Genomic DNA, 25,501 nt, shown 5'->3' with positions numbered 1-25,501 from the left:
AAGACCACTTTCTTTCACTTCTGAAACATTGCCTGCCTCTGCTGCAACACCCTAATATATGCCTTCATTACTGCAAAGATTGAATTCTCCAATGTTCTCCATGCTAGACTCCCTGCATCCAACCTCCACAAACTGCAGCTCATCCAAAGTCCCATGGCCTGCAATCTCACCCACAACCGGCACTCTGCGGGGGGGCTGCAGAGGAGGCAGGTGCGGATAGGCGGCCAGCAACAAAAATGGCCGCCCGGCACATTCCCTTTAATTAGCGCGGCCACGGCCGCAGGTAGGCGCCCCCTGGCCCCGTTGGACATAGCGTCCAGCGGTAAGTCAGGGGGCACTACCGAAGATTACGGCTGGGGCACTGCGCACGGTGATGTCATCACCGGTGGCACAGTGCTGTGGGGCGCTAACGGTTACCGCCACTGCTAATCTCCCACTGAATTTCGTGGGAGGCATTGGTGGTGCCGTGTCCAGGCCCTAGTTGCTTTGCACCCTGTTAGCGGCCTCTTAGGGCGTTAACGGGAGGCACAAAGAACCGAATTTTTAGGCCTTTATTTCTACACCAGCTTGCTCCACTATTGACAGCCACTCTATCAGACACGATGGCTGGAATTTTCTGGGGTCTGTGTGGGCGGGATTGGAGGTGGGTCGGGTTGGAAATTTGAAAAAAAATTACAGCAAGTCGGGAACCCGCCATCATCCCGCTCCCACGCGGCTTTCCCTCGGGCGCGTTTGCTGGCGCAACAGCGACCCGAAAGGCAGAGGCAGGTGAGCCAATTTAAAATTATTAGGTACTTATCAGACCCTTAAGCACCTTTTTCACCCTACCTTTCAAATTTCCCTAGATGAGCATGAGAATCATGCAGCTCTGGAACCATGTCTGAGGCAGAAGTTGAGACACTCAGGCTATCGCGCCAGATCATCATAGACATTTGCACATTGCTGGAGGAAAACCTGCAGCCCAGAGGACCTGGTGGACACACCTTACCAGTGGCTGTCAAAGTCACCAGCGCCCTCAAATTCTTTGCCTCAGGCACCTTCCAGGGATTTGCAGCACACATTTGCAGCATCTCACAGTCGGCTGCCCACAGATGCATCACACAGGTCACCGATGCCCTCTTTGACAAGTCAGCCAATTAGATCAACTTTGCCACTGATGAAGCCAGTGTTAGAGCGGGTGCTTGGCTTTGCCGCTCTGGCTAGCTTCCCACAGGTGCAGGGCATCATCGACTGCACACACGTGGCCTCCAGGGCGCCCCATCATCACCCAGGAGTCTGTCAACCGCAAGGACTTCCACTCCCTCAATGTGCAGCTGGTCTCCAACCATAGGAAGATCATGCATGTCTACATGAAATTCCCTGGCAGCTGCCATGACTCTTTCATCCTTTGCCAGTCCACCCTCCCTCAGCTCTTCGCACCTCCAAACAGACTTTCCAGCTGGCTGCTTGGAGACAAGGGCTATCCACTGAAGACAAGGGCTATCCACTGAAGGCATGGCTCATGACACACTTGGAGGCCAAGGAGATATATAATGAAAGCCACATTTCCACAAGATGGGTCATAGAGCAGACAATATACATGCTCAAAATGCTCTTCAGATGTCGATAGATCTGGAGGAGCCCTTCAGTACGCACCAGCCAGGGTCTCCAGAATCGTCGGTCTGCTGCGCCCTGCACATCGCAGCAAGGATTAGTGCCGCATGAGGAGCAAGGCACTGAGCACACAGCCTCTTCAGAGGAGGAGGAGCAGCATCAGCTGGAAGAGGAGGAGGAGGAGCAGAAGGAACCTGCGGTGCAGATCCCACCAGCACATTGCTGCTGGGAGGCCAGGGATGGCCTCATCATGGCCAGATTTACTTAACTTCAGGTATTAAACCCATATGGCTGTCACATGCTGCGCCAGGTTGGCACCATCCCACAACAACAGCATAAAGCATCCCTGCAATGACCAAGCCATTCCTTTCACACTGACCACCATTGCTGGAGGTAACGTTATGTGTCACGATTCAGTCCAACTCAATAAGCCACTTCCAAAAGGTACACACAAATTTGTCCATGACCGGAATGTGGTGAAAATAAATATTTTTATCTGTGACATCACAATAACTGAAACGTTACAGAAACATTAAATAAAACACCCAAGTGGCTACCCTTGTGAATCTACTTGTGTTTGATCTTTCTCTTACACCTGTTTCTATAAAGGTGCTACCCCTGTAGCTTCAGCAGAGGTAGAGGCAGCCTGCTGCGACTGCACGGACCCTTTTGGTGGACATCCACAGGGTTTTGGAGCCTGTGATGGCCCCGCCAATGTCTGCTTCTCCTGCGACTGTACAGAGGCAGTCTCGGCCATTGTGATCCAAGGAGGCATGAGGCATCTGGGGCTCTGACTGGGGGTGGGGGGGGGGGGGGGGCGGTGCAGACGGGGGAGAAGTGTGAGCGCTTTCAGAGGAGCTCCTACTTGCATGTCCCCTCTCACCATCATCCCTCTCATGGGCCACTCGCACTTCCCTGCTAGCAAGGAGCTGGAGAGCACCTTGCTGTACAGCAGTGGGGTGATGAGGACCCAGTTCTACATGGACACTCCTCCTAGAGAGGAGGTCCATGAGCCTCTGCCATCTATTCTCCGTAGAGACCTGCTTCATGTAGGTGGCCATCCTATCCATGGAAGAGCCTACAGTCGCCATCACCTGCGACACAGTGGTACTCATGTTGGAGATAGGCACCTCCATTCTCTGGACATTTGCAGACATCGCAGTCACAAAATCTGTTGAAGCCTCCTACACTTCTTCCTGCACCTCCAGGAATGCCCTCTTTCTGGATGGGCCCTGAGGCATCAGTCCCCATATGAGTGACCGCTGTATGTCATGTAGCTGTATGATATGTTATTCTGTCACCAGGTTGCTGAGGTCTCCCCATCTCCCACCTCCAGTGACTTCCAAGACAGCCTCCTCTGCTGATGTTAGGATGGCCAATGATGGAGTGCCACCTCCGGTTCCCTCCCTTTTATTGTGGGCTTTCTTTTCCTGCAAGGAGGGAAAGAGGAGAAGGTTGAGTGAGAGTGATGGAATGACTGTAAGGAACGAAAGAGCTACATCTGTATAGGGTGTCTATGAAGGAGTGGGGTGCCAATGCCAAGCGGCCTCCTTGTGTGTTGTTAGTTGGTATGATTGCAGTAGAATGAGGGTGAGTGTGAGGGGTGGCTAGTCAGATGGGGTTGTGATAATGTAGATAGAGAGGGATGGGTGGGTGTGAAAGGTAAGTTGGGGTGAGTAAAAATGTGCAGGAGCAGGGTAGGGAAGGCAGAGTGATGGGGATCTGATGAGAGGCGCAGCAAGATTAAGTCGAGTGTGGCTTTGTACTCACCTTTCCTGATCTAATGAGATCATTGAAACATTTGCAGCACTGCACCCAGGTCCTCCTGACCACATCCCCGCTGTTCACCTCTTCGGAGCCAGGCTCCTTTTGTTTCCTGGGAAGGTCTCTTCCATCCATTAAAAGGGAAGGGGACCTCCCTGCGTGCTCTGACTCCCTCCACAAGCATATGGAGGGAGTCATCGGAGAACCTGGGTGCAGCCCTCTGTCTCAGTATACACATGTTCGGCACTCTTTCCAGTTGTCCAATTGTGTAGTGTGCTGGCGGAACACTCCTAGATGAACCTTCAAATGCAATGTGGCCATGGCCCCTTTAAATATCCCGGCTGAAAATGCATCATCGCCGACGCCATCAGACCCGCACCATTTAATTGGGCCAGGGTAACGTGCAAGGCGGCCTTAATAGGCCCCATTAACGGAAAGTCGATCTCAGGGGCAGCATGGGATGAAGAATGGGGTCGCGACCCACCACAGTGACTGCCTGCACCCGACCCGCCGAGGTACAGAAAATTCCAGCCTATGTCTGCACGTCTAGAACGTGCTTCCCTCATCAACTCCACCTAATCACCTCCCTCCCTGCCTTCAAAAACTACATAAAAATCCAGTGTTCAACTATCTTTAGCTCCCCCATTCCTCCTTTTCTCCACATACTACTCTGTAAAGCACTTAGACAGAAGGTGATGGAGAAGTGTGAGGGTAGCATTACTACAGGTACATCCTAATTGGGCAGTTTTAATTTGTTAATTCTAATGGACTCAAATTGCATCGAAATTGAAGCAAAATGGCACCTCATCACCATCTTAATTTTGACTTGTGATTTTCTACAATATGGGTAATTATTTATTCATGTGTTAAATGTACAGAAGAGCACTTAATTCAATTATGTATACATTGTTTGCCAACAGCAAAATAGCATAAATTATCAAATGTAGTTAATCATGAGTGACAGCTTTTATTCCATCAAGCTTCATAGCAGCCTCCACAGAACACAAAGTATAAATGACATATGTGCAGCCAAAGCTTTGAATAACTAAAGCAGAAGCCAGTAACCATACGCTGATAGCTGATCAACTCTTACCTTTTCTGTTGCTCAAACGAGGAAGAGCTCTACGCTTGTTCTGATTTTGTTGATGAATTTCTTCATGCCTGAGAGATTAATATGCTCTTTTTAAAATATGCCAAAACAAAAGTTTTTTTACACTAACAGCTATATAGTATAATAGTTTTGTAGATTTAATACTGATAAAATAATTTCAAAAATGCATTATTTTAGGAACTTATATAATTAAATGATGGACTAAGTATAAATTGCATTTTGCTGGATTAAGAATAGGTCTGGTGGAATTGAGTATTTCACTTCAGTTTTTTTTTTAAACGAACTCTTCCCCCTCCATAAAAGCCTTTTTATAATTAAACAGCTACAAAATAAATGATGTGTTTGCACCAGTATTTTTAAAATTTCAAATACTCATAGAAAGTCATGTTCTAACACGTCTTGCGACAAACACTGATCATCTTGGTCAAAGAGATGGTTTAAAGAGGTGAAATAGTCCAAATTGCATTGATCTAAGAATTTTAAAAAAAATCAAAAGTATTCTGTGGAATTTTATTGGTTAAACCAAAAGGAGAAGATGCACAATCAAGGGAAACCTCATTCTTTTCAGGATTGCCAAATATCATTTGCATACAAATTAATCAAACTCAAGTATTAAATGCAATTTTCAATTTCATCACAAAATTATATGAAGTCTTAAGAACTCAGATCTTAAATTAACTTTAAAAAGAAAAATCACAACATTTCTGAAAATATCCATTTGCACCCTCTTTCTCTCGAAGATGTTGACTGCTTGTGGGAGGATAGTTCCACGTGCACTAGGAAGAACATTTTGAACAGATCAGTTTCCTTACTCAAAGTGCAAAAAAGAATAATTTGTAACACAAGAAACAGTATGCTGAAAGGACTCAAACCAACATATAACTAACCTGAAAATGCGATGAAAATGAATCAGCAATCAGAGCAGAACAGTTATTGTGCGGAGTGGAGTGCAGTTAAACAGCAGCCTGAACAGACTTAAGAACAGACTTATGGAAGGAAGATAAATAACTCATGCGTTTTTATACAGCATTTTCGTCTGGAGAGCTAGATTGTACATTTTCTTTGCTCCCATTAAAGTAACTCTTGACAAGGTGTGCATTGAAATATTTATGGAACCCAGAACACTAAAGATGCTATAAATAAAACTGGATTAATTTAGGGAGAAAAAAAAGTCAGACTTATTAAAAGTATGTGGTGCATTTGGACTTTCAGAAGGCTTTCAATAAAGGTCCCGCATAAGAGATTAGCGTGCAAAGTTAAAGCAAATGGGATTGGGGGTAAGGTACTGACTTGGATAGAGAACTGGTTGGCAGACAGGAAGCAAAGAGTTGGAATAAACGGGTCTTTTTCCGAGTGGAAGGCAGTGACTAGTGGGGTACCATAGGGATCGGTGCTAGGACCCCAGTTATTCACAATATATATTAATGATCTAGACGAGGGAACAAGATGCAATATCTCCAGGTTTGCAGACGACACAAAGCTGGGTGGGTGTGTGTGCTGTGAGGTGGATGCAGAGAAACTCCAGTATGATTTGGACAGGTTGGGTGATTATACTGCATCTGCCCAATGTGGATAAATGGGAGGTTATCCACTTTGGTGGCAAAAACAGGAAGGCAGATTATTATCTGAATGGCAATAGATTGGGAAAAGAGGAAGTGCAATGAGACCTGGGCGTCCTTGTGTACCAGTCACTGAAGGCAAGCATGCAGGTGCAGCAGGCGGTTAAGAAGGCAAATGGTATGTTGGCCTTCATAGCGAGAGGATTCAAGTACAGGAGCAAGGATGTCTTGCTGCAGTTGTACAGGGCCTTGGTGAGGCCACATCTTGAGTATTGTGTGCCGTTTTGGTCGCCTTATCTGAGGAAGGATATTCTTGCCATGGGGGGAGTGCAGCAAAGATTCACCAGACTGATACCTGGGATGGCAGGAATGACGTATGAGGAGAGATTGGGTCGATTGGGCATGTACTTGCTAGAGTTTAGAAGAATGAGAGGGGATCTCATTGAAACATAAAATTCTAACAGGACTAGACAGACTAGATGCAGGAAGGATGTTCCCGATGGCGGGGGGGAGTCCAGAACCAGGGGTCACAGTCTAAGGATAAGAGGTAAGCCATTTAGGACTGAGATGAGGAGGAATTTCTTCACCCAGAGAGTGGTGAACCTGTGGAATTCTCTACCACAGAAGGCCGTTGAGGCCAATTCATTAAATATATTCAAGAGGGAGTTAGATATATTTCTTAAGGCTAAAGGGATATGGGGAGAAAGCAGGGACAGGGTACTGAATCTGGATGATCAGCCATGATCTCATTAAATGGCAGAACAGGCTCGAGGGGCCGAATGGCCGACTCCTGCTCCTATGTTTCTATGGATAAACGGCATCAACTAAACGTTGTCACCATCTCTCAAATCTATTACCCAGAGAAATAACTTCACTAACTTTGCCTACTAATCACTGAGGGGAGTAACAAGAGTTTAACCCACCTAAACTTATAGAATATTAGAAATTTTTGGCACAGAAGGAGGCCATTCGGCCCACCATGTTTGTGCCAGCTGAAAAAGAGCTATCCAGCCCAATCCCACTTTCAGCTCTTGGTCTGTAGCTCTGCAGGTTATGGCACTTCAATTGCATATCCAAATACTTTTTAAGATGCACTTGACTGGTTGATTAAAGTAATAGCCAGGCTTTAATCTGCTTGGCTCAGCTTTCTTGTAAATTAGTAGCGATTTCTTCATTTTTCCCATAGCCCAAAAAAATTCTTGCAGTTCAGCCAAATTTTTATTTGCCCTATGGGCTTCGCTATAGTCTCAGAATTTGACATGGACAGAGTTAATTTGAAGTTAAACCTAATCTCAACTATTGTTGGTATAAGTACAACTACTGTATTTCATTGATTATCATGGTTTGCTAGTGATTGATTGGTTGGTTGTTCTTTAAAAAAAGTTACCTTCTAACTCCCTTAGATTATCTCACAGTATCACATATTACAATTCTGCAATGCTTACACAAATTATCAAGCTATTCCTGTATCAACCACTGTTGTTCCCAAATAAACAATGAAACCAGTTAAAACTGTTTTTCAATTTGTATACTAATGGGCCATATTTTGCGACCCCTACGAGTGGGTACGAGGTGTGTATGCGCCCGTAGGGGCCATGCAAGTTCCGGGTTTAGGCATGCAAAGCGCATGCGCTGAAACCCAGCACTTGCGATCTGTCAAGAATCTTCTTCACACGATCCTCCACGTCCCCAGGAAAAGGGCCTCTGCGGGTGGAGAGTTGCGCTATTTGTCCAACTTCCGCCCGCTGCAAGGCCGTGGAATTCTTACGCCTGGTAAAAGCAGGTGCAAGGCCTGCTTTTACCAGCATAAGAGCTTTAAAAAAAACAGAAAAATAAAATGTTATCACTCATTTATACATTAAAAACCATGTCCAATAAGTTTATATTTAGCCCTGTTAAAACATAATTTCTCTCAAAAAAGTAAATTTGTTTAAAATATTTAATGAAATGGCATTTTAATTATTTATATGTAATTAAAAAAGTTCATGTGTTCGTGTATTTAAGTCATCCCCATTCATACTTATGACAGTTCTGTACGTACGGAATTTGCATAAGTATGAATGGGGATTCCCTTCTTTCATTGGTTGGGCTGGCCCATGTGATCACCAGGAGATTGATTAAGAGGGGAAAAAGAGTACGAGAGTAAACTTGCAAGGAACATAAAAGCGGATTGTAAAAGCTTCTACAAGTACGTAAAAAGGAAAAGATTCGTGAAGACAAATGTAGGTCCCTTACAGTCAGAAACGGGAGAATCTATAATGGGGAACAAGGAAATGGCAGAGCAATTAAACAAATATTTTGGTTCTGTCTTCATGGAAGAGGACATAAATAACTTCCCAGAAATGCTAGGGAACTAAGGAGCTAGTGAGAAGGAGGAATTAAAGGAAATTAGTATTAGTAAAAAAAGTGCTGGAGAAATTAATGGGACTGAAAGCTGTTAAATCCCCAGGGCCTGATAATCTGCATCCCAGAGTACTAAAAGAGGTAGCCATGGAAATAGTGGATGCATTGGTTGTCATCTTCCAAAATTCTATAAATTATGGAACAGTTCCTGTAGATTGGAGGGTGGCAAATATAACCCCACTATTTAAAAAGGAGGGAGAGAGAAAACTAGGAACTACAGACCGGTTAGCCTAACATCAGTAGTAGGGAAAATGCTAGAGTCTATTATAAAGGATGTGATAACAGGACACTTGGAAAATATCAACAGGATTAGACAAAGTCAACATGGATTTATGAAAGGGTAATAGTGTTTGACAAACCTACTGGAGTGTTTTGAGGATGTACCTGGTAGAATAGATAAGGGAGAACCAGTGGATGTGGTGTATTTGGATTTTCAGAAGGCCTTTGATAAAGTCCCACATAAGAGGTTAGTGTGCAAAATTAAAGCACATGGGATTGAGGGTAATATACTGGCATAGATTGAAAATTGGTTAACAGACAGGAAACAGCGAGTAGGAATAAATGGGTCTTTTTTGGGGTGGCAGGTGGTGACTTGTGGGGTACCGCAGGGATCAGTGTTTGGGCCCCAGCTATTCACAATATATATCAATGATTTGGATGAGGGATCCAAATGTAATATTTCCAAGTTTGCTAACGACACGAAACTAGGTGGGATTGAGTAGGATGCAACGAGGCTTCAAGGTGATTTAGACAAGTTGAGTGAGTGGGCAAATACTTGGCAGATGCAGTATAATGTGGATAAACGTGAAGTTATCCACTTCGGTAGGAAAAACAGAAAAGCAGAGTATTATTTAAATGGTGATAGATTGGGAAATGTTGATGTACAAAGGAACCTGGGTGTCCTTGTACAACAGCCACTGAAAGTGAACATGCAGGTGCAGCAAGCAGTTAGGAAGGCAAATGGTTTGTTGGCCTTCATTGCAAGAGGATTTGAGTACAGGAGCAAGAATGTCTTACTACAGTTATACAGGACCTTGGTGAGACCACACTTGGAATACTGTGTGCAGTTTTGGTCTGCTTACCCAAGAAAGGATATACTTGCCATAGAGGGAGTGCAGCAAAGGCTCACCAGACTGATTCCTGGGATGGCAGGACTGTCGTATGAGGAGAGATTGGGTCGATCAGGCCTGTATTCACTCGAGTTTAGAAGAATGAGAGGTGATCTCATTGAAATGTATAAAATTCTGACAGGGCTAGACAGACTGGATGTTTCCCCTGGCTGGGGAATCTAGAACGAGGCGTCACAGTCTCAGGATACGGGGTAGGACATTTAGGACTGAGCTGAGAAGGAATTTCTTCACTCAGGAGGGTGGTGAACCTGTGGAATTCTACCACAGAAGGCTGTGGAGGCCAAGTTACTGAATATATTTAAGAAGGAGATAGATAGATTTCTAGACACAAAAGGCATCAAGGGGTATGGGGAGAGCACGGGAATATCATATTGAGATAGAGGATCAGCCATGATCATATTGAATGGCGGAACAGGCTTGAAGGGCCGAATGGCCTACTCCTGCTCCTATGTTTCTATGATCCCAGGGGCACTTGCGAACTGCATGTGCCCCTGGGATACGTGGGCCTCTATGCATTTCTACCAGGAGAGGCCCAGGATCACAAGCTTCCATATCTCCCAGACCACCAGGTAAATGTGTAGATTTTTTGATGATCGCAAATTCAGCCCCAATAACTTTTCAGATAGACGTGCTTCTACGCAAATACTGACTTCTATCTTCATGCAGTGCTACCTGCGGTGATGAAAACCAGTTTAACAGCAGTGTTCTTTGTTACTATCCATGAAGTGATGGATAGCTAACTGATCTCTGCAAATGTAAACAATAGCAAAACTCCTTTTTTAATGGATGCCACACGTGGAAATGCCCTTTGGGATGCTGTGGTTGCAACACAGGTAATGGTTATTTTAACAAGTGTGCTTGAATAGACAGTGCAGCTTTAAAAACCACAGTTTAAATATTGTCCCTCATCAAGTCATAACTTAATAAATCTGATTGTTTTCTTTTCAACTAAATTCAAGAATGTTATGGTAATTTACAGTTTGAGGCTTATTTTATAGAAAATGTGTACTTTTCAACTGATTTTAAGAAAGGGCAGCTTTGGGGTGGGAGGGGGGTAGCAGGAAGACAACTGTTTTATGCTGCATAAAACAAATTGTTCCTGCCACCAAGTTATGTAGCCCCTTTAAAAGGGTATAAAGCAGAATGCAAGAATTTACATTAAAAAGAGTGAAACAAATTATTACACCACTATAGAACTGCGAGAGATATTAGACTTGCAAACAATTGTATTAGTTCCCAGAAATCAAATGTTGTCACTCAATAAACCTTGCAAGGATTAGGTTAGAATAATCCTTTTGTGTGTTATAATGTTCAGCATGTAAGATATGGAGTACATTGATAGCAAATAATAGAATCACAGAAATTTACGGTACAGAAGGAGACCATTCAGCCCATCTTGTCTGTGCCGGTTGAAAAAGAGCTATCCAGCCTAATCCCACTTTCCAGCTCTTAGTCCATAGCCTTGCAGTTTACGACACTTCAAGTGCATATCCAAGTATTTTTTAAATGCGACGAGGGTTTCTGCCTCTATCACAATTTCAGGCAGTGAGTTCCAGACCCCCCACCACCCTCTGGGTGAAAAAAAGTTCTCCTTGACTCTCCTCTAATCATTCTACCAATTACTTTAAAGTTATGCCCCCTGGTTACTGATCTTTCTGCTAAGGTGCTTCCTATCCACTCTATCTAGGCCTCACAATTTTATACACTTCAATTAAGTCTTCCCTCCGCCTCCTCTGTTCCAAAAAAAACAACCCCAGCCTATCTAATCTTTCCTCAGTTAAAATTCTCCAGTCCTAGCAACATCCTCATAAATCTCCTCTGTACCCTCTCTAATGCAGTCACATCTTTCCTGTAATGTGGTGACCAGAACTGCACACAGTACTCTAGCTGTGGTCTAACTAGTGTTTTACACAGTTCTAGCATAACCTCCCTGCTCTTATATTCTATGCCTCAGCTAATAAAAAGGAAAGTATCCCCTATGCCTTCTTAACCACCTTATCTACCTGTCCTGCTACCTTCAGGGATCTGTGGACATGCACGCCAAGGTCCCTCTGATCCCCTACATTTCTTAGTATCCAACCATTTATTGTGTACTAGCTGAAGTGCCCGGCGGTGCTGAGGCTTTTTCGAGGGCATGTTGTTGTTGAGAGAGAGAGCGAGAGCGAGAACGAGAGAGGCGGGAAGGGCCCAGGCCGAGAGCCCCGCTCTCCGAGCCCCGCCCCCCCCGGGCCGAGAGCCCCGCCCTCCGAGCCTCGCCCCCCCCCCGGCCGAGCCTGATTGCGGCTCAGAGAGACGGCCGGCGGCCGAGCCCCGCCCCCCCCGGCCGAGCCTGATTGCGGCTCTGAGAGACGGCCGGCGGCTGAGCCCCGCCCCCCCCCGCCGAGCGCGGAACAGAGACGCCGCGTCTCACCTGCTCCTGCTGCGCGCGCACCCTGACCCTCGTGGCCGACGCCGTTGCCCTGGGTAATGTGACACGGCGGGGGGGGGGTGGTGAGGAGCTTAGCAGAAGCGCAATCACCTAGCTCGGGCCTGGCTGGGCAAGAAAGGCGCAGGCTTTGAGGCCTAAGAAAAAAAACGGGGAAAGGTAGGAAAAAGAATGTTCAGGTTAGGTTTACAAATGAGTGATTTATTTAAAAACAATTTAATAAATTCAATTTTATTTTGGTGGAAATGTATATTTGAAAAGAAAGACGCAGAAAGCAGGAAAAAGAATGGAAGCAAGATGGCGGCGACTCACCTCGGTTCAGAACGATAAGGACCGCCCACACGCACCGATTGGCCCGGCCGCACGCGGCAGCAAGCCGCCGTACGATTAGCGACAGAGTGACCTCAAGGTCGACCAATGAGCGGATAATGAGATGCTAATGAGCCGAATGTTGAAGGTTTTTGGGATACCGCGGGCGCGATTTTAGCCCGGCCGAAACGTAAATATGCTTAAAACCGTCTCGGAATGATATACCTATCAATTCATCCAATGAAAAGCGACGAGTTAAGATAGTAACTATAGGTTTTTATTGGCTAAATGACAGAGCCCACCCTCGTGGATGATCGGGTCCAACAAGGAGGAATACCAGCCAGTCAACCACCTTTATACCTGGGCAAGCAGGCGGAGCCATGGGCGGAGTCAGCTGTGGTCAGCCCAGGTATAACAGCGTGACAAGAGGTGACCTTGTGTAGTGATACAACAGTGTAAACAGTGATAACCATAGTGTAACGATAAAAGTGGTTTACCACATTCACCCCTTGTTTAGATTTGAGTCCGGCGGGGTGAAGTGTACTACCAGTTCGGGTATGTCAGTCTGTCCGGAGGCCTCGTAAGTCTTTCTGATCGGCGCAGCAGCGGTGGCGGTGATGCAGTATCCGATGTTAATGCTGGTGTCTGCGTGGTCGGCGAAGGCTCATGGGGTTCCGGCATGCCGTCTACCTGGGCTGGATTTGGGGGGGGGGTGGTGGGGGGGTAACGGTGGTGTCTCAGGGGTGCCCGAGGGTGCAAGGTCTCGTAAGGAGACTGTGTCCTCCCGCCCGTCTGGGTATGCCACATAGGCGTACTGGGGGTTGGCGTGCAGGAGGTCCACCCTCTCGACCAGGGGGTCCGTTTTATGGGCCCTCACGTGCTTTCGCAGCAAGACGGGCCCCGGAGAAGTCAGCCATGTTGGTAGCGAGGTTCCTGTAGTCGACTTCCTGGGGAAAACGAACATTCGTTCATGGGGGGTGGCGTTAATGGCCGTGCAAAGCAGTGACCGGATGGAATGCAGCGCTGCCGGGAGGGCTTCCTGCCAGCGAGAGGTTGGGAGGCCCTTAGACTTTAAGGCTAAGAGAACGGCCTTCCAGACAGTCGCGTTCTCTCTTTCCACCTGGCCGTTCCCTCGGGGGTTGTAGCTGGTGGTCCTGCTTGCAGCAATGCCTCTCGCTAGTAGGAACTGGCGAAGTTCCTCGCTCATGAAGGATGAGCCCCGGTCGCTATGTATATAGTTCGGGAACCCGAACAAGGCGAAGAGGTCGTTCAGGCATTTGATGACCGTGGTACTGGTCATGTCTGGGCAGGGGAAGGCAAAGGGGAAACGGGAGTACTCAATGATGTTGAGGAAGTACACATTACGGTCAGAGGACGGGAGGGGCCCCTTAAAATCGATGCTCAAGCGCTCGAAGGGGCGGGTGGCCTTGATCAGGCTTGCTCTGTCCGGCCTAAAGAAATGCGGTTTGCATTCGGCACAGGTTTGGCAGTTCCTGGTCATGGTCCTGACCTCCTCGATGGAGTACGGCAGGTTGCGGGCCTTAATGAAGTGGTAAAGTCTGGTGACCCCGGGGTGGCAGAGGTCGTTGTGGAGGGCCTGCAGTCTATCAATTTGCGCATGTACTTCGTGATAGAGCATCTGGGGGTTCGTTCAGTTTACCAGGCCGGTACAAGATATCATAATCATAGGTGGAGAGCTCGATTCTCCACCTCAAGATCTTGTCGTTCTTGATTTTGCCCCTCAGCTTGTTATTAAACATAAAAGCGACCGAACGCTGGTCGGTGAGGAGGGTAAATTGTTTGCCTGCCAGGTAATGCCTCCAGCGTCGTACTGCCTCCACGATCACCTGGGCCTCCTTCTCGACCGAAGAGTGTCGGATCTCAGGGCCCTGGAGGGTCCTTGAGAAGAAGGCCACAGGTCTCCCTGCCTGGTTAAGGGTTGCAGCTAGGGCGAAGTCGGATGCATCGCTCTCCACTTGGAAAGGGATAGACTCATCTACCGCGTGCATTGTGGCCTTAGCAATGTCTCCCTTTATGAGGGAGAAGGCTGCGCACGCTTCTGTCGTCAGGGGGAAGGAGGTGGACTTCATGAGGGGTCTGGCTTTGTCCGCATAATTCGGCACCCATTGGGCATAGTAAGCGAAGAGCCCCAGGGTTCTCTTCAGTGCCTTTGGACAGTGGGGGAGGGGAAGCTCCATGAGGGGGCGCATTCTTTCGGGGTCGGGGCCGATGACTCCGTTCTCTACTACGCAGCCGAGGATGGCAAGACGCGAGGTGTTAAACACACATTTCTCCTTATTGTAAGTGAGGTTCAGCCGTTCGGCCGTACGGAGGAATTTCTCCAGATTAACATCGTGGTCCTGCCGGTCGCGGCCGCAGATGGTGACGTTATCTAGATAAGGGAACGTGGCCTGCAGCCCGTTCTGGTCAACCATCCGGTCCATCTCCCTTTGGAAGACCGAAACCCCGTTGGTGACGCCGAAGGGAACCCTAAGGAAGTGGTAGAGGCGGCCATTCGCCTCGAAGGCGGTATACTGGCGGTCCTCAGGGCGGATAGGGAGTTGGTGATAGGCCGACTTAAGGTCGATGGTGGAGAATACCCGGTACTGTGCAATCTGATTGACCATATCAGCTATGCGGGGAGGGGGGTATGCGTCCAGCTGGGTGTACCGGTTTATGGTTTGGCTGTAGTCGATGACCAGGCGGTTTTTATTGCCGGTCTGAACGACTACGACCTGGGCACGCCAGGGGCTGTTGCTCCTCTCGATGATGCCCTCCTTCAGGAGACGCTGCACCTCAGAGCTAATAAAAGCTCTGTCCCCGGCGCTGTACCGCCTGCTCTTGGTGGCGACGGGTTTACAGTCGCGGGTGAGGTTAGCGAACAGGGAGGGGGGTGGGACCTTGAGGGTGGATAGGCCGCAGGTGGTACGCGGTGGGCGGTTTAAAGGCTGCTGGTTGTCGACTGTGAGTGGGGGGGAGGGGTCCACCGTATGCCAAAGTGACACTTTGAAGGTGGGATTGGAAGTCCAGCCCTAGTAGGACGGCAGCGCAGAGCTGGGGCAGGACGAGGAGTTTAAAATTTTTATACTCCGTGCCCCTAACCGACAGGGTCACAACACAGTAGCCGCTGATGTCTGTAGAATGGGACCTCGACGCCATCGAGATCCGGTTGCGCGTTGGCCGGACAGTGAGGGAGTAGTGGCTCACCGTGTCTGGATGGATGAAACTCTCCGTGCTTCCGCTGTCGAACAGGCAGGTCGTGGCGTGGCCGTTTACTTTGATGTCCATCATGGACTTGGACAGGTGATGCGGGCGAGCTTGGTCCAGTGTGACGGAGGCTAGTGTATGGCTGAGCGAGCTGCTGTAGTCTGCGGATGAGGCGGTGGTCGGGTCTGGAGACAAGGTGGCGGACGAGTGTGGTGGACAAAATGGCGGCGCCCATGACGTTGAATAAAATGGCGGAGAAGATGGCCGCCCCCACAACTCACATGAGGCCCTGCTGGCGTCTGTGGCCTTGATCAAAGATGGCCACCCCCACGACTCACACGAGGGGATACTGGCATCTGTGGCCTTGATGAAAGATGGCCGCCCCCACAACTCGCATGAGGCACTGCTGGCGTCTGTGGCTCTCCCCCTGCAGGCCTTCGCGAAGTGGCCTTTCTTGTGGCAATTGGAGCAGGTCGCGTTTCTTGCAGGGCAGCGCGTCCTCGGGTGTTTCGCCTGGCCACAGAAGAAGCAGCCGGCGGCCCGATCGCGGGGCTCCGATGTCGCAGCCGGTACCGGGGGTGGCAGTCCCGATCGGTTCTGGGACGCCGACGCTGAGGTAGGTCCCAGAGGCGGCGGTGCGAGGGGTATTGCGGCCGGGGTCAGGCCCGAGTCCCAGGGTCGCACAGCACAGTACCTGGAATACGCCTCGAGGTCCCGATGGGCCACTTCCAGAGAGCGAGCGAGGGCTGCAGTTGTATTCAGGTCGAGGTCCTTTGATTCGAGCAGTCTTTGCCGTGAGTAGTCGGACCGAAGGCCTTTCACGAAGGCATCGCGGATATTCCCTTCAGTATTTTCTGCCGCCGTTACAGCTTTAAAGTCACAGTCCCTGCCGAGTGTTTGTAGCGCCCGTAAAAATTCATCTACAGACTCTCCTGGCTGTTGCGAGCGGGATCTTAGGAGATGTCTGGCATACATAGAATTTACCGGGCTCCGGTACTGCTCTTTCAGCAGATTGAGGGCGTCCTCGTATGTAGTAAGTTCCTGGATGAATGCAAATACTTTAGGGCTCACTTGGGCGGTCAGAACTCTTAGTTTGGATCCCGGAGGCACACCGGATTCTCCCAGGTAGGATTCGAAACAGCTCAGCCAGTGTTTGAAGTCGAGGGCTGAGTTCGCTGCCTGTGGGTTTAGATCCAAGTACGGCGGTCGGAGGGCTCGCAGCCAGGCCGGCTGCTGTGGCTGTTGTAGCTGGCCGTTTGGCTGGTCGTTTGGCTGCTCCGGTCCACTCATTTCAAAATTTAGCCAATAAAATTGATATACCTATCAATTCATCCAATGAAAAGCGACGAGTTAAGATAGTAACTATAGGTTTTTATTGGCTAAATGACAGAGCCCACCCTCGTGGGTGATCGGGTCCAACAAGGAGGAATACCAGCCAGTCGACCACCTTTATACCTGGGCAAGCAGGCGGAGCCATGGGCGGAGTCAGCTGTGGTCAGCCCAGGTATAACAGCGTGACAAGAGGTGACCTTGTGTAGTGATACAACAGTGTAAACAGTGATAACCATAGTGTAACGATATAAACAGTGATAACCATAGTGTAACGATAGTGAACGATAAAAGTGGTTTACCACACGGAAGCGTAAGCTTTCTTTGGAGGTAATGCGCGCGTAGGTACGCCCTGTAACTTTCGAGCGCACAGAATGACAGAATGACAGATTTATATATATAGATTCCCTTGCCTTGTTAGCCCTTCCCAAATGAATTACCTCACACTTCTCCGGATCTAATTCCATTTGCCACTGTTCTGCCCACCTGACCAGTACATTGATATCTTCCTGCAGTCTACAGCTATCTTCCTCACTCAACCACACAGCCAATTTTTGTATCATCTGCAAACTTTTTAAATCATGCCCCCCTACATTGAAGTCTAAATCACTGATATCTACCACAAAAAGCAAGGGACTCAATACTGAGCCCTGTGAAACCCCACTGGAAACACCCTTCCAGTCACAAAAACACCCGTTGACCATTAGCCTTTGCTTCCTGCCACTGAGCCAATTTTGGATCCAACTTGCCACTTTCCCTTGGATTCCATGGGCTGTTACTTTTTTGACCAACCTGCCATGTGGGAGTTTGCCAAAAGCCTTGCTAAAATCCATGTAGACAACATCAAATGCATTACCCTCATCGACCCTCCTTGTTACCTCCTCAAATAAGTCAATCAAGTTAGTCAGATGTGACCTTCCCTTAACAAATCTATGCTGACTGCCCTTGATTAATGTGATTTTCTAAATGATGATTTATACTGTCCCTCAGAATTTTTTGCAATAATTTTTCCACCACCAAAATTAGGTTGACTGGCCTGTAATTACTCAATCTATCCCTTTCTCCCTTTTTAAACAATGGTACAACATTAGCAGTTCTTCAGTCCTCTGGCACCACACCTGTAGCCAGAGAGATTGGAAAATGATGGTCAAAGCTTCTGTTATTTCCTCTCTTGCCGCTCTTAACAGCCTGGAATACATTTAATAGCAAATGTTATCACTGATTGTATGGGCAAATGAAATGGACACTACGCTGCATAAAAGGATCCCAATAAAATTCAGTGTATACAATTTCAGTTCAGGATTCATACAGTAATATAGAAATTGCTCAAGCTTAGTTCCTGCAATTTGTGATTACAACCTCAGATAATTGTGTTGCATTACAATTACACAATTACTCCTATGTACCCATTATGTTGCATGTGATCATTTGTGTTTTAGTAGTTTAAACAAATGCTTTGATTTGCTTTGTCACTGAAATGGCACAAAGCTTACCTCCCACGTAAAAGCAATTTGTCTTGCTTTGAGGAACACAAGGATTCTACAAACCACCTCAAGGTGTTTCCATCTATGGTTCTGAGAAAATGTAAGAAAATTACAAATTTCTAATTATACAAATGAAGTCAATAAAAGTAAAGAACATGTTATATTAGTAAAAAAAAACACCTAAACTTCTGCTCTTCCAATTCATTACTTTTTAAATCAGGGTCCACCTCCCTTAGCCACACATATTTACCCTACAAAGCAGAAGTTAAACATAAAAAGTTAGTGACCTAATTTAATACTTGCCAATTAGAAAAACACTCAGGTCAGCTTGTCAAATCTGAATTACATCACCACCAACACCCTACCCATAAAAGGTTTACAATCCCATGTCTCAGCATCTAAATTTTAAATAATTCATTTTGCCATCCTTTTCTGTTGCTTCTGTCATAGCATTATAAACGTGGTATATAAACAAGTTTTGCAATGGAAAGAACTTGCTTGGACTTTACTTCAGTGCAAGCTCTTTCTTCTGTTCATAATAATGGCCTGGAATGTGCAGTCTGCAGAGAAGCAAAGGCGTTCGCTGCTGGCCCCGAAGTACACTTCGCACACGGATCTCGCAGTCGTGTTATTTTGGGTTTTCCGACCTTCAATTCAAATCAATGGTAGTTAATGGAGATTCCCTTGTGCAAACTGCTGTGACGTCAACAGGCTGTCTAAGCAGCCAATCAAAAGGTAGAATTCTCAGACAGAGAACAAATTCTAACTTTTTAAAAATGTTAGAGAGAGCAAAACAAAGATTGGGGTTCTCACATGTGCAAAAGGCAAACCTGAAATAAACGAGCGACAAACTTAAAAAAAAGTGAAAAACTTTTTTTTAACGTTTCTAAAAATTTATAATTTTTATTAAAATGGACAAATTTCACACTGGACAAAATTTAATTTAGTTTTCCAGTCCCTTAAAATTTGTTTAGCAGTAATAATGCTGTCAAAATTCCAGTTACACCTAATCCCTTTGGATCTAACTTTTGGTGGGGAATTTAACAGCGTACTTAGTGTGGAAGAGCCGAAGTTTTTATCAGTTTCAATGATTTGGCCAATTACACGGATTACCAGCTCTGTGGGAGTTGGGGGTGGGGAACAGTGCAGCCTGCTTCAGAGCAGTGAATGACTGACCGCAACTTTGGGATTTCCGCTAAATCCAAAGTTGTGGTCAGTTTCAAAGGCAGAATGACAGCAAAAGCTGCCAGTTCACCGTCATCCTGACTGCAAATTCCAGGCTATTATTTATACAGGTATTATTAATTCACTTTAGTCTTTAATAGGTCAGAATGTCAACAACAACTTGCATTATATAACCCCTTTAACATAGTATAAACATCCCATCACAGGAGCATTATCAGACAAAATTTAACACCTATTAAAAAGATATATTAGGACAGGTGACCAAAAAAATGGTCAAAGAGGTAGATATTAAGGAATGACTTGAAGTGGAAGAGAAGCGGAGAGGTTTAGGGAGGGAATTCCAGAGCTTAGGGCCCAGGCAGCTGAAGGCATGGCTGTCAAATGTGGAGCGATGAAAATCAGGGACGTGCAGTGAGCCACAATTGGTGAAGCGCCGAGATCACGGGAGGGTTATACGGCTGGAGGAGGTTACAGAGATAGGGAGGTCGAGACCATGGAGGGATTTGAACACAAGGATGAGAATTTTAATTCTCGGACTGGGAGCCAATCAATGTTCCCTGTAAGCTGCACTTTGTTCTGTGTGGCCTCTTTCTTTTAATGCACCATCTTTAAGTTTCTGCACATGCATGATAATTACAATGGAAAAGCAGGTGAGCGGCCTGCACGGGATCTTTCCCACTGCTGCATGGTTTAGAGGGAACATTGGAGCCAATGCAGACCAGCGAGCATGGGGTGATGGGTGAATGGGACTTGGAGAGAGTTAGGTACAAGCAGCAGAGCTTTGGTTTGGAGTAATGTTAAGGGATAGCTAGTCTCATGCTGGAAGGTTTTTGATCTTCATCTTTCCAGGGAGACAGAGATTTAAGTTTGAAGTTATCGCACTAGTCATTCAATAAAGTCTAACCTTTGCAACAGTGTACGCACTGCAGATTGTGGATTGAATTAGTGTCTCACCTAGGAATTACTAATGGAAAACAATTTGCTAGGGACAACTACCAGGTAAGAAAATCTTGCTATTACAACAAAAATACAATATTCACATGGTGATAGGCTACAGTATTGGTACAAACACTAAACCACTACAAGTAGCAAAAACTCAGTAGAAACTGAACGGAAATACACTATGTGATAGCGAGCAATCTAAAAAGACGAAGTGCACAGACAGCAGTGATAGGAAGCAGAAACAATTCAAGTGGACCCCTTTGGTTGACACACGTTCACTTTATTTTATATGTACTACCGAAATTACAATTCATTTTTGAATAACAAGTTTACTTTTTTTTTTAAATTGAAGCTGCTAAAAGAAACAAATACTGTATAAATTAAGGGAGAAAATGTACTAATCAAAAAAAAGTCCTTTAACTCAATAGATTTTTTTATTGTTAATTCCCAATAAATACCTGTTTTCACAACTATTGTGCCACTAGAGTAGGGAAGGAAAGTCAGCTGGATTACTGCTCCTGATCACAATCCAGCGACCCCTGGTGGAAGCACATGTGTACAAAATGACAGGATTAGATTTGGCTCTGATGCCTCTAGCAGTTCAATAGTCTATCAACATTCACCTCCAAGGCTGGCACATGGAAACATGGCAGGGTAGAAGGTGGTAACGAGCATCCCTAGAACCATGCCCCAGCAAGGAGTCAATGCTAAGAGAAGAGAAGGGGCTATCTGCGTCAATGTACAGCACTTCCACTGAAGAGTGATCCTTCTGGATTGGCATTGGAATTTTAAAAAATGATGGGTCCAGCTCCTATCCTGCTACACTTCTCTTCCCAAGTTGTGTTCTTTCACCACCTGCTCTTTTCTTCCCAGGCCCAGTTATGCCACCAAATCTTCTTGGTTCAATCCTTTACAGGTCTCGCTCTGTTGCAGGCTCCTCCTGTTTTACCAGGATGGTGTCATTTTCCAGGGTGCTCCAGAGCTTTTCAACACCTGCCCCCTCCCCAAACTGTCCCCACTCCCTTTTTCTCCCATTACCATTTGGTTTTTGCCCCACCTCGGGGGTTTTCTCTGCCAGCTGCTCCCACTCTGGTTTTCTTACTCCAAGCTATGCCTCTTCAGGTTTTTGTTCCCACATTACATGACCCCTGGCTGCTGTTCTACTCCACTTTCTCATCCTTCTGCAGCGGTCGCCTTCCCCCCCCCCCCCAACCAATTCTTCTGTGCCTCTCTATCTCTGCCCCAGTGATCAGCATTTGCAGCACCATCATTTCAAAACAACACTTAGACATACATCAAGAAACCAAACTAAAACAAATTGGATTGGACTTGAAACAGAGGAAAATCACTCAGGCAAGATAACATCTCAACAGATGGCTATTCCTTTTGTGTGTATACGCTACAGTGCATGGTAACTTCACAATAAATTCACTGCCAGTAAAATATTACCCCCCCCCTTAACTGTTTATTACTTGCTTTTGCCCGTTAGCAACAAATAAGCTTTTAAAATAGTGACAAACTACACATTTTATAACTAAGAGCTTACAAGGTAACAAACACAGAGGAAGCAGAGCCAGAGGTTGGGTCAGGCGACGGCAACAAAGGGCAACTGGCAGTAGTTCAATATGGAGCCATGTATCACTTTGAGATGTGAAGCAGAATAACCTTTAACCTCATCTAATCCAAGGTGCACAGTAACAAAGCAATGTGATGGTAGCAACCCAAAGAAGTGCAGTATTGTTCTTTTGGTTGGTTGAAAGTCCTTTACTTTTAAACAAACAGCTTTGTTAATGGAAATGGTTTATTCTGCCATCGGGAACATTATAACTACCCCAAGACTTTTTAAATAAAACTTCCCTATAGCAAACTTTTTTTTTTGAAGAAGTGCGAATCAGTTAACTGCTAATTATTTAGGTAAATTAGTTTATAAATAAGGAAAGATGTTTCAGTTTGGTTCAGATACTGCAATTTTCTCTGATCCCTGGCAACAGCCTGATCAGAACAAACCTATTTTCACAGGTTGACCATCTCCTTTAAGACTCTTATTGCGTGGTGTTAGCTGCAGGATTCCCCCAGGGAGAGTAACAAACAGCGAGGGGTGGACTTAACTATGACAGCTTCTCACACCTTCATCAATGCTGTTCGCGCAGAATGGGACCTGCTGATGCAATAGTGTTACACCAATCCTCGGATCAAATATTTAAACTTTATCTGAAAAAATGTTCAAAAGAGATGAGCATTTAAAAAAGACGGGCAAGAATCAGACGGTGTGAGAGGAAGGAGTGCACATTAAATGTTGTTGGGATCATTTAAATGAATAGTCAGGCACACCCTGATGTGTTGCACGAGAGCTTTGGGCGAAGTCAGGTTTTTTTTAAGTGAGGATTTTGCTCCCAACATAGATGTGATCATTCCTACTCCTGTGTGACAATGTGCTTCAACAAACCGAAGTCTGTGTACGGTCGGCATTTACTGACCAATGGTTCAATTACCTTATTTTCGAGTCTCTTGTGTGACGCACCTTCAGTGCTTCGGCCAGTGTTAAAGCCACTGCACTTGGGGAATCTCCATTCTGACACAGGCTTTCTTTTTTGCCGCGGGATAAATGCGGGTTGTAGGGCAATGGGAGGCAGGCTCCAGGCACCTCGCTGCACCGCGTCCTGTGCGGGGGCATTCCTCTTCTTCGGCACCGGGCCACGAGCAGCAGCCCAGACTCCGGAGGGGCTAATTAGAGAAACAAATTAATTCCTATTCTCTGATGTCTGGAGTCATTACTTCCTCTGTGACCCTCTAAACCCAAAGCGGTGAGGTGTGAAAACAAAAGGGAATAACAAGCTCTAATTGGGATTAGTCGATACTGTTGCTTTCCTCTGGTTTGTATTTACTTTATTCATTAGCAACCTGGCGGAACCGTCCTAAAGTGGGCGGGCTGTGCAACCAGTCCGAGTTTATAAATACGGCGGAGGGAAGGGCGATTATAATAATGAATGAATGTAATAGAAATGTATAGTGAGTCCTGGACTGCAGTTTGTAGGGTCGGGATTTGTGCCCCTAGAGAAAGAAAGAGTTGCATTTATATATCGCCGTTCACGACCACCGGACGTCTAAAAGCGCTTAAGTACTTTTGAAGTGGAGTCACTGTTGCGGCAGCCGATTTGCGCACAGCAAGCTCCCACAAACAGCAACGTGATAATGACCAGATAATCTGTTTTTTGTTATGTTGGTTGAGGGATAACTCCCCTGCTCTTCTTCGAAATAGTGCCATGGGATCTTTTACGTTCACCTGAGAGAGCAGATGGGGCCTTGGTTTAACGGCACCTCCAACAGTACAGCACTCCCCCAGCACCGTACTGGAGTGTCAGCCTAGCTTTATGTGCTCAAGGCCCTGTAGGTGTAGAGAGCAGCATAGCATGTTCAGTGCTACTGTGCTATTGAATTTATCTGATATTAATTTCCAAGAAGATTATATGGATGATGCCAACTAATCTTACACCTGTTACACTGAGCATTTGGTCAGTGTTTACAAAACTAGCAACATAAGAGTTGAGAGTGCTCTCTAGGTATCTAGGGCACAACTCCACAAGAAATGATGGATACAAGAATGATATCAGAAGTAAACAGGTATGTAAGAGTGTTCTTATGCCACTTAATAACACTACTAAAGCACCTGTGATTCTTTTTAAATTGCTACCCCCCAGTGATTGGAATGGTCAAACAGTGAGAAGTGGTGCCATTTAGCTGCAGAAGATCCAGAGTTCAGTTCCCAGTCACTACTGAGTTAGTTGATCTGGAAGGGGTCTCAATTATGTTCTCTAAGTGCACCAGAGTTATACTGCATCGTTTATGTTGATGCCAACTAAAATTATTTTGCTTCAACATATTGTGCAGTACAACTGGCACAAAGGAAATGTTGGACAAGTCTTTGGAATTCAGGTACATTCTTGCATATGATGAGCTCACTTTTCAATTTGGCAATACCAATATCCCTAGGTATGTTTAACATGTAGCTTAAAAAAAACTTACTTCTGGACATTGTGTGCTGGAAACTTCCAGTATATGTTAGTTGGTTACACTCGCTGTTCTCATACTGACTTTTTTTCCTCCTTCCTACCTTGTAGGACTTTCTCATGCTGGGATATAGTTCCAGAAGTGCTCTCTGCACCTCAACCAAGTGACTATTCTTCATGTGTGAGGTTAGACAATAGGCTGTTAGCTTTTTATTCAACCATTGCACACTAGCCTGACTCTACCCTAACCTGGTGTACACACATGTACACCTTCCAGTAGGGGTCACCCGATAGAGAGGAGTGTAACCTCTCATTCCTCATATTCTAGTGAATCTTCTCTACCAATTTCATGGCTCCAATGTCCTTTCTGTAAATGGGTGCCCAGAACTGCATGCAATACACACAATAGATCTGTGACCTAACCAGCGTCTTGTGCAAACTCAACATCACAAGCAGCACTCTGAGGATGAGCCACCCATCAAATGTTCCTAGTTACTGAATGTGATCATGGTTTCTGGATATAAGCTTTTTGAAGACTGTAAGTAGAAACTGGAGGTAGATTTGTACTGCCAAATGATGAAAATAATAGAAGCAACAAAAATAAGGAAAAGACAACTAAGATTTGATGTTTGTCAGATATTTTAAGTTAGCTATGAAAATACATGGGGAGGGGGAATGTATGAGCCAAGGTCTGCAGAGTCAGAAAAAGCTGTTCCAAGTGACTGAGTCTCCAGAAGCATTTGATACTTGATGCAGGAAACATCATAACTTATTATTTCTCAGAGGAAGAAGGATTGGACTGAAGCATAGAAAGCTAGTATACACAACTATGCAAAACAAATTACTGTAATTTGGGTCAAATGTAATAAGGGCACATTTTTCAGAGACATCTAGAATTAGTACCAGAAGCAAAAATCTGATTTTTGCTGTTCTATTTTTCATTGAGTTCATCGAGGCTATCAAGACTCTCTCCAGTGGCAAGGCATCAGGTTTCATTGCCGAGATATACCAACTAGTTCAGCCTCTGAGCTTTTCTAGCTGATGTGGCCAAAA

At 45.9% G+C, this 25,501-nt stretch overlaps 1 long non-coding RNA gene across 1 annotated transcript; it reads right to left on the bottom strand.

Moving 5' to 3' along the window:
* Nucleotides 1-4,448: 4,448 nt before the first annotated feature.
* Nucleotides 4,449-23,210, bottom strand: LOC147112657 (uncharacterized). The gene is made up of 3 exons (XR_015079445.1): nt 22,934-23,210; nt 18,324-18,404; nt 4,449-4,518 (listed from the first exon to the last, which is right to left on the bottom strand). It is a non-coding gene; the product is annotated as an uncharacterized LOC147112657 (long non-coding RNA).
* Between the last annotated feature and the right edge of the window lie 2,291 nt (nt 23,211-25,501).

The sequence above is a fragment of the Somniosus microcephalus genome, chromosome 9 (genome assembly GCF_052327205.1).
Source record: "Somniosus microcephalus isolate GS21.2 chromosome 9, FLI_Smic_1.0, whole genome shotgun sequence".
NCBI lineage: Eukaryota > Metazoa > Chordata > Chondrichthyes > Squaliformes > Somniosidae > Somniosus > Somniosus microcephalus.
Note: the sequence above shows the minus strand (reverse complement) of the source record. Positions and strands in the feature narration are given on the sequence as shown.